Raw genomic sequence first — 12,836 nt, 5'->3', positions numbered from 1 at the left:
TAACAAACAGAAAACCTATTTAGTTCTCTCATGCTGCATGACAAGTTCGTACCTAAAGATATAATGACAGTAACCTCTTTCCTCCCTTTGAGGCACTCTGACTGTTGTATTTAAGAAAGACATTTGAAACCTACTAAGGTATTGAGACCACTGGCTAATTTTGAGAATGGTTTCCTTGTGCAGGGTCTCTGTCAATTTAATATTTCAACTGGTCAGCACATGCATATTTGTCCTTCCATTTATTGCCTAAAAAGATGTAAGAAAATTTTCTCTCATTCACACAATTTCTTTTACTTTTATGATGCCATAGTAAGAAATAAAATTGATCCAGAGCTGTAAATTATTTTTTTTTTCACTTGACAATGTAGTGTAAGCCATGCTTGATGAAATGATTAAAATCATCCTATTAGCATTTTATACCATTTCAACCTGTTAAGATTGTGGGTGACAATCAGTACTTACTTAGCAAAGGGATATAAAAAATCTGCTCATTTCCCTGTGCAATGCTAAAGCAATTTAGTTCTGTTGGAGTACGTAGTGTAGCAGAAAGGAGGCTGTCTCAAAGAGCTTGATACTTACACAATTCCCAGTGTAGGAAAAATCATGAAGATTTCTAAGGCAGGGAAGTCTTTGTAGACAGATCTTAAAACCATTCTGTTTGTCTATCCAGCTACTAATCTAATCTGAGAATTTTCTGCTATGATTCAGTAGACTTTAGTTAAGCCACTTTTAGTAGGGTTTAGACAAGTCAAAAAAGTCAATTTACACTTGTGCATATGTGCTTTGCCTGCAGGGTAGCAGTGCCTAGCAGAGCATTAGGTGCCAAACGAATAGCAGCAATTGGTGAGATGCCAGATATAACTACAGTGTGAGGGTATCTGGACAAATGGCAGAGGGTTTGGTGGTTTGGAAATTCTTCATGGTGCATCAGTGAGATTTCCGTAGAGTTTGGTAGTACACAGCCATCAGGAATTACTAGTTCAGTGAGACATGTCTGTGGGAGTTCATGCTGGGATTTCATCATGAAGGAGAATAGCATGCACAGAGACAAAAAGTCTTTTTTTTTTTTTTTTTATGACCTTGGGTGATAAGCAGGCAAGGAATGGAAGAACAAATGGGTTTGTTGTGAATGTGTTACAAGCATATACATTTAACAAACTAAAATAAGGTAACTAAGGAAGAGACTTGGGGTGACTTAATCAGGCTGAGATGGACAAGCTAGCAGGTCTTAGCTTCTAGTATGGATTGTTTTCAGTTTCCAGACTTGCTTTTAAACCTCTGGGAGGTTAATCGGGGGCTGACTTCAGGTTTGATCTATGTACTCTGTGGGCATTTCGCCTGCTTACAACACAGCTCTATCTCACTTTTGTTCCACATGTCCTATTTTTATTGAAGCATAAGGAGGGGAACCCCCAAGGATTGATACATCAAGGTGAGTAATACCCTGCTCTTGGCAACTTTAATTAAGATTCTCTGTAGGTGCTCCAATGGGGAAGAGTATTGGTCATTCTGCTTGCAGAAATCCCATACTATGCTGTTGAATGTGAGTGTGGAGGATTTATTTTTCAGTCTGCTAGCCTGTCCTGGTGTTGCAAAAGAACAGCTCTTTGCTAGCTTACTGGGCTGCAATTTGCAGCATGAAGGCAATATTTTTCTTGCATAGCTTTAAAGCCAGAAAAATTTAGTGTCCACATGTGAATGTGACAGGACCATTAGTCAGACAGATCTACCATTCTGTGTTTCTGAAGTGGTTCCTAATTTCTACTAATTAGTTTCCTGGAATATAAAAACCAACTAGGTAAAAGTGAGACTTTAAATAAGGAAAACTTAAGTTGGACAAGTTACTAAAGAAAAAACTTTAAGAAGTACCTGCAAAAACCTGCCTGTAGGGTTCATGAAGTTTGAATCCTTTTAAAACATATCTCCATTCCAATATATCCCTGTATTTTCAGGGCTGCTCCTTTTTCTTTCCTTTGCCTCTGAGGCTTATGAGTCTGCTCCTTGTTGCAGACTCAGGTTTGTGTTAGTCTGCTGGTTCCTTTTTGGAGTCTCTTTACCACTATCTGCCTTCTTGCCCTGTTCTGCACACAGGAAGTGTTGTGTGTGTGGCAAAGGGGTGGTGCACCATTTTGGCACAATGCTGTTATTCACAGTGACACAATTTGTCACAGTGAGTTTGAACCAGAAGGACATTCAGCATCTCAGATTTTTACTGTTCAAAAAAGTCCCTCTTTTCCAAAATGTTTACAGAAGTGAGAAGTTCTTTGGACCGTGTAGTTCTCCTGTGAATAATGGAGTTTATTGTGACAATTTTCACTGCATGAAATATGGTGGCCAATGGGATCGGGAGAAAGTTTGAGTCCTGTAGCCACTACAGGCACATTCCACCTGCTGCAGAAATCTGGTGTCAGACATAACTAAGGCAAGGCAGAGATACTTGGATGTTAAGAGTTTTTGGTACCTGCTGACTGTGAAGAACTGTGCCTACTCACACCCTGAATGTCATGCATCTGGGTAGTGGTTAAAACGAAACTGTATTCTCTCTATACTATTACTTTTCTGGGTATTAAAAGGGAAAAAAAAAGGTATGATGTTTACCTGTGCTGTTATTCACTCTTGCCTGTTTCCAGCCTGAGACTTCTATAAAATGTTTATATATTACCTTAAGTCAAATTAAAATGTACCATGAATTCATTTGGCTTTTATGGGCTAACTTAAATGGTAGTTTACTCAAATGATCACATGTTAATCCTCCTTAGTTAAATAAGCATAACAGAGTTTTATTCAATATAGATGAAGTTCAGCTGTTTCACATCACAGTAAGACTTCAATTAAAAATCGTAGACATGATGAAGACCTTTGGGTCAAGAAATATATCTTTAAAGTTGTCATGGTTTAAACCTTGTCAGAAAGTCAGCCACGCAGTCTACTTCCCCCCCCCACCCCTTTCTTCCCTTCCCCTCCCACCTGCTCCCGGAGGGATGAGGAGGAGTATCAAAAGAATGTAACTCCCACGGGTTGAGATAAGAACAGTCCAGTAACTAAGGTATAACACAAATCACTACTGCTACCACCAATAATAATAATGATAAGGGAAATAACAAGGGGAGAGAATAAGATATCACCTGCCAACCGAGCCTGGCCGAGCAGTCCCTGCCCTTCCGGGTAACTCCCAGTTACACCCTGGGCATGACGTGCTGTGGTATGGAATATCTCTTTGGTCAGTTTGGGTCAGGTGTCCTGTTTCTGCTTCATCTCAGCTTCCCCTCCTCCCTGGCAGAGCATGAGGCTCACAAAGTCCTTGCTCAGACTAAATATTACTGAGCAGCAAGTAAAAACATTGGTGTTATCAGCGCTGTTCCCAGGATAAAAGTAAAAACCACAGCACTGCACCAGCTACTAAGAAGGAGAAAAAATGACTGCTACTGCTAAACCGAGGGCAACTATTATTGATTCATTAAGGTCCTTTTAATCTCTTAATTTATCAGAACCCTAATGTTCTTCTGACCTGTGTCTGTATTTCCAACTTTTTTTGCTGGGGAACTAAAATTAAAAAAAATAATTATAAAAAATATGGCTTCAGAAAAAGCCATGCTTTGTGCGCCTTATACCACTTGGCACTCTTCATTAAGAAGAGTTTTCTCTCAAGAGTTTTTAATCTGTTTTTCAAAAAATATCAGATACTTGCTGATGTTTTATTAAAATTCAAATATATTCTCAAGACAGCTGCAAGCATCCCGTGATAGCTTAAGAGCTATTAGCTCACTACCCCTCCCCTTCCACCCTTCTCCAGGCAGCATGGGGAAGAGAACTGAAAGAATGCAAACCCCACAGGTTGAGAACAATTTAATAACTGAAGTAAATATAATACTAATGCTGATACTACTACTAAGGGGATTAACAAGGAGAGAGATAGAAAATGAAAGCAGAAAAGGAGAAAAAAAACAATAAGCACAAATGATGCATAATACAATTTCTCACCATCAGCTGACTGATGCCCAGCCTGACCCGAGCAGCGATTTGGGCCTTCCAGGTAACTCCTCCAAGTTTATATACTGGGCATGATGTGCTGTGGTATGTAATACCTCTTTGGCTAGTTTGGGTCTGGTGTCCTGTCTCTGCTTCCTCCTGGCTTTTTGTGCCCCTCCTCAGTGGCAGAGCATGAGAGACTGAAAAGTCCTTGATCAGTGTAAGTGCTACTTAGAACCCCGATGTTTCAGTTATTGCTGTCAGCATTATTCTCAGGCTAAAGCCAAAACAGAGCACTGCATCAACTACTAGGAAGAAAATTAATTATCCCAGTCAAAACCAGGACAATATCTACCCCTTATTCCACACCATTCACATCATGCCAGGTCCTACCCTTCCCACCATTACCTTTCCCGTCTTTTGTCATGAAATATTCCTTTTTCTTTTCTTTAAACCTTTGTAAAACTAGAGTCTTTTTCAGGAGTAAGCAGGTAATACGAAAGAAAGAATTCATACACCAGACTTCCCTAACAACTGGTTCTTGCTGATTGCTGAGGGCCAAGCAATTTTTTGAAATATCATTGCACTCCTATCTTGGTTTCAATTGTAGCTTATTACTGGAGAGTGGGATGCCAGGCATACTCTGGTGTATATAGCTGTTACTTCAAATGTTTCACACTGCTACACTTCCATTTTCTTTCATCTACAAAAGCTCCCTGATTTTTGTTTATAAATTTTGATTCTCTCCCTCTGTAGTATCTTATTACAGTCCCAACTATCTGTTTGCTGCAAAGAGCACAGCTGCTGTTAAAAGTACTTTCACACTTTCAGTATGCAACTGTTTTCAGTGTGCTGAGAAGAGAGCCAACAGTTCAGACCCTTCACTGCAGGAGGTGATATTTCCTTCTCCAAAAATGACCTGGGTAAAACCCCAGTCCTCCTAGTAAGTACATAGCCAATACTAGACATGAGAAAAGGGGCACACTGGAAAAATATGAGTAAAGGAGCACACTGCAAAAATATCAACTTCTTAAAGATAGTTTCAGAAAATCTATTTTACTAAACATAGAATGAAGTTTTTCTGTATTAAGTTTTGATTTATTATTTTTGATTGTTCATGCTGAAAGTCATATCTTTTGCAGTGCTCATACACCAGATCTGGAAAAAACCAGACACCGTGTTTAAATGACGCATCTTTCCACTTTTGTGACTTCTTCCCTCTGTTCTAAAAAGTACAGGGAATGGAATGAGAGCGAATTTAATGAAAATAGTCCAACAGAGTGTGATTATGAAAACATAGGCTATTTATGGTAGTGTAAGAATAAATGGCAATGAACGATGAGAAGAAAAAGATGAGGCAAGTACAAAATTGAACAACTGACATTAGTGACTGTGTTGAGCTTGCCAAAATTATCTTCCTTAGCTCTTCATTTTGTACTTGAGTTGCAACTGGCAAATGCCTTGTAAAACTACTACAGCACAGGTCTTTAAGTATGAGAAGCAACAAAATAGTAAGTAGTTTTCAACAAGAAACGTAAGTGATAATGATCCTGGGACTCAAGTACCTGAAACAATTAGTAACTCTGAGGTTGCCTAAATGCAAATCCACAACTGATTTCCTTGGGGAATTTTAAAGAGCCTTTTGATGGAAATAAAGAACAGAGATATTTTCCTCATGTGTTGAGTAATTACAACTAATTCTTTGTTTTGTTAGAAATCGCTGTAAAGTTGATCTTATTTGGTAGAAAAATTGGAAAACCTGGAGAAACCTGAGTCAGCTTATATTCTCAATAGCAGGATATGTTATCTGTTTTCTAAGCATCTTTGAATATATTTCCCAACACTATACCTCTGGACTTTTATGTTTTCCCAGAATTCCGCTTTTTTCCATGAAAGATGTTAACCATGGAGCAGTATAGATTATGTAGGAAGGAAGAAGCAGAAGCAAGCAAGGCATTGGTCTCCCTGTTAATGCTCAATCTACCAAAATATCTGATAAGTGCTTTTTTATTTATGGCATAAAACTGAATGTCTGAATACAGCTTTAAGGCTACTTGGAAAACCTTTAATTCAGGATGGCATTGTGTGTGTGAACATTCATTCATTTTAACCAATGCTGTTGATTGGAAAACATCTGTAAAATTGTCTTGTGTAGTAGTACTGGATTGTTGCAGAACTGGACGAGTTAAATAAAATTTTCTGTATGTTGTGGGTGAGGAAATAACTGTGTGGATGTTACAAAATGTCCTCTGGCCCAGGAATATTTCAGTCAACACCAATTTGATTCTGGTTAAAGATGGGTCCACCTGCAGAATAATCCAGCAGAACTCAGTAACTTATGCTGTGTGATCTGACTAATTGCTTATATTGCACAATAGGATCTCTCTGAGGCTCAAATGTTAGATTTCCATTAGCAATTCAGAATGAGATGCTAATGTTGTGAATTAATATTCACCTTCCTGAAGACATCCTGGCTTGTGTTGCCTGAAATACAAATTTCATTGCTGCTCAGCCCTGGAGCAACTCCTGTGTTTGATCAGTTGTATAGCCAGAAAAAAACATGTAGTAGACCCTACCTAAAATTACTCAGGTGTAGGATCGTCTCTGGGCTGCAGGTGAACATCTGCTCCACTGTGGTCCTCCAATGAGCTACAGGGGCACAGCCTGCACTGCCTCACCATGGTCCTCACTATGGCCTGCAGGGGAGTCTCTGCTCTGGCACCAAGAGTGCCTCATCCTACTTCACTGTCCTTAGTGTCCTCAGGGCTGTTCCTCTTTATGGTAAGACACCAACTTCCAAGCTGAATACAAGTTTACTGTGAAAAGAGGAAGTCAATTTGATCTTTGCTATTACTGCATATTTATTCCTGGTGGAAACTTAGGCAGAGTCAGTTTTGGTTACACAGGATTTATCCATTTGCTACACTTCAATTCCATTTCATATTGGAGTTCTTAAATTAGAATCATCCAGTGTAAATGTTATATATACTCGAATAAATAGTAACAAGACAGAAAATATAAGTCATATAAATTAAAAAAGAATAAATGGGGGAAAAATGTAGAAAGTATATATACTCCTCTTATAAGGAGAGACTGGAAATGAAGATGAGACTTCATGAGGTGTTTAGACAGTCTTAAGAAGTGAGGTGACAGGAGAGTGAGTAGTCACCCCTGCTGTGGAGTCAGTGACTTAAGAGGCAAGTAACACCTGAGGCAGAATACTAGCTGTTAAATGGGATGCCATGCAGAAATGCCTTAGCGGTAGCACTCTGTCAACTATTCCCTGTACAGCAGGCAGGATCATATAAACAGGTTGCTAGTTAAAGTATCAAAGTGTGTCAAGTGTTGTCAAGGTGAGAGGGTTAATTTACTGGGAAATATTTCACTGAATTAAGTCCTCCTCTGCAGTGTCCAATCCTTCTAAACCAAAATGAAATCTCATTGCTAGTGGCTTAAATTCAAAGATGATAGAGAAATTGTATACAGAAGAGCCCACAGTTTGGAATAAATTAACTTTAGTTTAAATATATGGAAGTTTGGTGTAGTAGTTGGAAGGTGTGTCATATTTGTTTGTGTTTTTCAAATGCAGAACACAGGCTTTCCTACAGCGTTTCAGACCAGACTTGGTGCAAATAGTCAGTGTTATCCTGGAACAGTAGATTGCCAGGACAGGGCAAGTTTTTAATCCACCATCCCCAACACACTGTCTGAGCCACCATTAACCTCAGATTCAGGGATATCCTGAGAAAATCACTGTATCTCTATTAAGAAGTTTTGACTTGGTTTTGCTCTATGAACTAGTCCAATTTCTTTTCATGCATTTGTGAACTTTTTAAGATTTGTAACAAACCCTAGTAAGAAGTTTCACACCTACTTTGTGCAGTGTGACGAAATTTAGAACAAATTAAATGAAGTGTTTTGTCTTTCAATGGGTAACTGATGCCACCACAAATGTTGTGGTTGTCAAAGTGGTAGTTCCAAGAGCAGTGGAAAGAAAATCTAGTTACAGCAATAAAAAACAACCAGCCAAACAAAAGTAAAAATTGCCGTCTTTGAAAGTACCTAAGCTGCAGGTACTTAGAGAGGATACCTCAGGGGTAGCATGCTTTGCCTATAAAACCAGGTAGAGGATGTTAACCTGATTGACTATTATTGTAGCTTAGAGCAATTGTCTATATGCTCTTCACAAAATTGTTTAAATTGCTTGATGTCTTTAAAGAAGTGAATAAAAATAAACAATAATTAAAAAAAAAGGAGTTGATGTCCTTTTGTCTCCTTTCAAGCTGATAATCCAGTGTAGAGTTAGTCCTTAAGAAAGGCTTTGCAGAGGGTAGGAATAAAGCTTTGTACTTATGTTCTCCCTGTTCAAGTAATTCTCATCAATATATTTATGAGCACTTGCTTCTCTTTCTGATGATATTAATGAGGAGTGATGCTGAAAGCTTGAAGTTTGAGATTTTGTTATGCAGATGACAGGTGTTGGTGATTCCCTGTCATCATAAAGGATCTCTGACTTCAGTAGTCAGTAGCTCAATAGATAGCAAAATTGTTCCTCAGGTTTACATTTACTCAGATAAGTAGGTTGTGCCCGGATATAACTAACTGAGAAACAGCTGAGCATAGCTATCCAACAGCTGGATATCACTATAATCACTGATCTTAACAATGCATCCGTTCCCAATAGTTCTCATTGCTCTGCGAATCTAACAAGTTACAAGTATCTGCTCTTCTGCTAGTCCTGTAATTACTCAAATGTGTCAGTGTTATAGGGATCAGCAAAGCTTTATCTGTGAGACCCATAGGAATTTCCATTCTGTGCACTAAGGATTTGCACTGTTATACTTATGGCCATGAGTGGTTTGAGTACACACCCTGGTGTCTCTGTCACAGTCAGCCAGACAGCCTTTCTGGCAGACAGAAGCCCTCACAAGTCAGTTCTGCTTCTTTTTCTGACTTCAGTGATGTGTGTCCTTCACATAAGACATCCTTTCTCTCCACTGCAGAGGGCCTTTAGATACAGTGGAGAAAGGTCTCACTTATGTATTCAGCTGCTGCACTGTTCTCTGCAGAAAGGTCTCTTGTCCTTGTGCACCCCTTATGCTTCAGCCACTACTTCCTCCCTGTGTATCCACATCCTTGGTGGAGGATGATAGGGTTTTTTATTTGTCCTTCCGAAGAGGATTCAGGAGGGTTAACAGTTCAGTCCCCAAGCTCATTAGACTCCTCTCCTGTGTAGCAGTTCATCTGGTTATATTTGTTAGTTAAAATAAGTGGTTTGGTTTCCTTGAAAATGAAAACTATGCTTTTGTCAGGTGCTACATGTGATATTAATGTCTGTCACAGTGAGAGGTAGGACCTTCCACAGACCTTTGCTTGGTGATTTGCCGATATTTCTCCTTGTGAACTGTTCATATAGTCTGTATCAAGTCAGTGTGTGAAGCAATGCATTTAATATAATTATTTCTTTAACATGTCTATTTGCTATTTATATGTGGCTTATTACCAGCTTTTGGCTGAGACTAAGCACAGCAATTAGTATGTTTGGGGTAAGTAGTTTTAAGCCCCTTCCTCTTAAGAAAATTGTAGCATGCACCAAATAGCATGTATCTGAAATTCCAGTTATGCTAAAACTAAATTTCTCCAGTGAAAGGTATTGAAACCATCCTCGGTGTTCCAATGTGCAGTCAAGATCAGCAGCACAGCATGGCTGTCAGTGTTTATTATATGAGTTGAAAGTGAGCTGGCTGCAGTTCAGCTCAGTAAAATAGAGATGTTGACGACAATTTAGGTGAGAGAAAAACTAGCTAACAAAAGCAGTGTTGGCTCCTTCCGGTGACATTTTTTTTTATTGTTTGAATTTGCCTTTTTAAGATGGATTCTTTCTCCTTCATTGCCCTTAGTTGTGCTCCAGTTAATAAGCCAGTCAGCTTCTTGTCATCCACCTGTGGCCAGGACTTTCTACTTTCTAATCTGTGCATTTTAATGTGGATTTTACTTCTTATGCAGTCTTTTGTTGTACTGTAATTGGATTGCTGCATAGCGTTGTTTGTGTACCTAGTTGCAGTCACTTCGTGACAGTTCAGGAATTCATTCAGTGGGTATATGGTGGGAATTTCAGTGGTGTGTGCTTGATGCCTTTCATCAGTGTTGCCCTCTTTTAGGATTAGATATGTAGGATTTGGCAGTAGATCATGAACAGCAATGGTGGCCTTCTGGGACCTCTGAAAAAGTAAAGTTGGTAAAAGGGCTTGTTAAAAGCTCACTAAGGATATATTCCTCAGACTACAGGCAGGAAGAAACCTTTGCTAACTGCTTGTCTGTCTGGCTTGGTATGGCTACTATTTCTATCTGAATGCTTATTTTTTAATGCTTGTGACAAACTGTTTTGTTGCTTGCAGGGAAGAATGTTATAAGCACTGCATGTTGTGAAAGGTGATGTTAAACAAATGTGAAAGTCTGCTTTCTCCCATCTTTCTCATTTTTGCTTTTGTTTCTGTCCCATTGTGGGTAGCCACAGTATTGAGGTTTTTTTTCTTTGATCTCTGACACATATTTTCGACCACTTTGGGAGTTCTGTTCAAGGAGCGCATTGAGTCCTGTAATTATTTGTGGTTGTCTAAAATGGAGAGAGCTGAGCATAGTCAGGAAGAAAGTACAAACATGAAAACATGGTAGGCTTTCAACTGAAGCCCATGTGTTATTTTGTGTTCTTCGAATTGATCGGTGACGTATCTCAGTGGGGTGAATCTATCACTTTGGGAGAGATGTATAAAGCTTTCAGCACACCTTCCCAAGAGACTCACTGTGTGATTGAGAATGATTGTTGTTATGCAAGTGTCTTCATAAGTATAAATAAATACATAGGAAAGATAAAACTTATCATAATAGCAGTTCTGGACCTCCCAGTGAATTGACCTACTGGGATCTGTAACTGCATAATTTTACTGCAGTGAGAAACAATCTGTAGGAAAATAGTAGTTAAAAATGCATCAGTCTTTTGTGATGTAATGGTGAATTTTAGTATGAATTTTTTACTTCTGATAATAGACCATAGGTCTTTATTGTTTATAGTAGAATGAACAATTTTAATTCTCCATCCATTTTATGTATGTAGCCCTTCAGGGGTTCACACTTCTGGCTTTTATTTTGCTGTCAGCATCTCCCTTATTTCATATATGATTTGTATTCTTAAACTGTTAGTGATATATTTAAAATATGTGGCATAAAATTGGCTAAATGTCCATTAAGTTCAGATACTTGAAGCTCTTGTGTCCTTAGTTGCTTATAAAAGTAAAGAAGTATTTGAGTATTCTAGTTGCTCTTGAATAAACTGCTCTTTACCTAGGGGGTGGAGGAGTAAGAATGGAGGTGGTGCTTGTTGCAGCAATCGCAATCTTAATTCCTTCATAATGTGAGTTTGCCACCAATCTGTCAAATTGACAAGGGACCCTCTGCCATACCAAATGTTTTGAGGGGGTTTAATATTTTCTTTTTTTTTTCTTTACCTATAATAAGAAGGAAAATGTGCTATATTATGCAGTTTAAAAAAGTTTATGTAATAAGAATCCATACCATTTGAGTAAGTGGGAGTAACAATTCTGTTCTTTCAGATAGAATGCAAATTGAGTAATTTTTCTTTTAGGATATTAATTCAGTAAGGAGATTAATATAAGCTTGCAACCTTCTTAGTCAAAATCTTTATTCTCTCCACAGAATGCTATACAATCAGTACTTTGATGCCAATAGTAAATGAACTGTTTTATTAAATTATCATAATGAAATATTGGAGCCTGATGTGTGATCCTTCTTATGAACACAATATATGGGGAAGACTCTGTAGGGGAGGTAAAATTTTGTTTCAAAAAGAGAGATAAAGTGGCTTCTAGTGGAGCAGTGGCAGCTACCATGATAGTCTCTTGGCAATCCTAACTTCCAGTATGGTTTGGAATCAGATTCTGAACTTCCAGTACATAATTCATGAATGCTGTTCTGCAAGCTCAGGAGTTAAGTCATGACTACATAAGTTATTATGAATGATTGATGCTACTCTAATCAAGGACTGATATATCTGTTGCAATGTTGATTGGCATCGCACTTTGTTTCTTAGTTTTCAGTCCTGGTCTCAATTAGTGGTAAAATTCTTTACACCTGAAATAATGATCTAACTAATTACCAGAGAAACCCAGAACACATCTGGTTAGAAGGGACCTCAGGTTATTTGGTCCAGTGTTTTGCTCAGAGAAGTGCAAGCTATGAGAACATAACAATTCACTTTTAACACTTTAAAAGAATATTTTCTTGATGCTTCTTTAAGACTTTGTATTGTCCTAAATGAGAGGCTCTCTACTATGTAATATTGCACAGAATACTGAAGTTGGACCTTTAGGATAGGTTACTTAGGAGTTTTCATTAGAGACAGAGCTTTCTTTACAGAGACCATTGGTATTGTCAATCTTTCCTCCAACTATGGATGTCCTGCTGACATCTGGTGTTAGATTTTAAATTTTGCTTTGGAAAATTATAGCTCTGAATGTAAAAAAGGTTTCAGTAAACAGTTGTTTGTTTGTTTGTTTGGAGGGTTTTTGGGGGAGGGTAGGAGACTATGTTTTTGTCAAATGCTGAAATCAGTATTCAGATGTTGCAGCTTTGTCTTGGAAGGAAGACATAAGGGGTTTTGAATGATTATTGAGGGATATTCCTGTTCTTTTGCTACAGCACATTAAAGGTCCAGTTTTTCATGTTTGGGTCTTAGATGTTACACACTGTACAAATTTTATGTCAATGTAATCCCATGATTTTTTTCCCCTGCCCAGTAGTAGCTGAGTATGTTATCTGTAGTGTTGAATATTGTCTTTTTCTTTTATTTT

General features: G+C 38.3%; 1 protein-coding gene across 3 annotated transcripts in view; it reads left to right on the top strand.

The window, feature by feature from the left end:
• The window catches only part of GABBR2 (gamma-aminobutyric acid type B receptor subunit 2), a 454,845-nt gene that overhangs the window by 87,900 nt on the left and 354,109 nt on the right, over nt 1-12,836 (top strand). The window lies entirely within an intron of this gene.

The sequence above is a fragment of the Neopsephotus bourkii genome, unplaced genomic scaffold (assembly GCF_033783945.1).
Source record: "Neopsephotus bourkii isolate Nb327-2 ecotype Australia unplaced genomic scaffold, CSIRO-AGI_Nbou_v1 NB_591, whole genome shotgun sequence".
Classification (NCBI taxonomy): Eukaryota; Metazoa; Chordata; class Aves; order Psittaciformes; family Psittacidae; genus Neopsephotus; species Neopsephotus bourkii.
Note: the sequence above shows the minus strand (reverse complement) of the source record. Positions and strands in the feature narration are given on the sequence as shown.